Source organism: Arachis duranensis, chromosome 3, assembly GCF_000817695.3.
Source record: "Arachis duranensis cultivar V14167 chromosome 3, aradu.V14167.gnm2.J7QH, whole genome shotgun sequence".
NCBI lineage: Eukaryota > Viridiplantae > Streptophyta > Magnoliopsida > Fabales > Fabaceae > Arachis > Arachis duranensis.
This window is the reverse complement of record NC_029774.3, coordinates 78,287,700-78,288,609: the sequence shown is the minus strand read 5'-3', so window position 1 is coordinate 78,288,609 and position 910 is coordinate 78,287,700.

Here is a 910-nt window from a genome sequence, read left to right as displayed (position 1 = left end):
ATGCTGATTTCTGGCAACTGTATCAATAAGCTCTTGAGCTTCTTCAATTGTTTTTCTCATATGTATAGATCCACCAGCTGAGTGGTCTAGAGAAATCTGAGCTTTTTCTGTAAGCCCATAGTAGAAGATGTCTAACTGCACCCATTCTAAAAATATTTCAGAGAGGCATTTCCTTAGCATCTCTCTGTACCTCTCCCAGGCATCATAAAGAGATTCATTATCCTCTTATTTAAAGCCTTAGATGTCCAGCCTTAGATGTGTCATCCTTTTTGAAGGGAAATACTAATTCAAAAATTTGTCTAATAGCTGTTTCCACGTCCTTATGCTTGCTATGGGTTGGTTGTTTAACCACCTCTTAGCTTGATCTTTTACAGCAAATGGAAACAGTAATAATCTGTAGACATCCTGATCCACTTCCTTATCATGTACTGTATCAGCAATTTGCAGAAATTGTGCCAGAAACTCTGTAGGTTCTTCATGTGGAAGACCAGAATACTGGCAGTTTTGCTGCACCATGATAATGAGCTGAGGGTTCAGCTCAAAGCTGCTAACTCCAATGGAAGGTATACAGATACTACTCCCATATGAAGCAGTAGTGGGGTTAGCATATGACCCCAGAGTCCTCTTGGACTGTTCATTCCCATTTAGTTCCATGTTGGAATAAAAGAGATGGTATATATGTTGATATTATTTTATTTTATAAAAATAAATTTTTATAAAATAAAATAAAAACGAAATAAGTACAAGAAAGTGAAAATATTTTGAAATTGAAAATTGAATTTTTATATAAAATTTTCGAAAATGTAGTTCAAAATTAGTTAGAAAATAAAATTTTTTTTTGAATTTTGAATTTTATGATGAAAGAGAAAAACACACAAAAGACACAAGATTTAAAATTTTTAGATCTAAT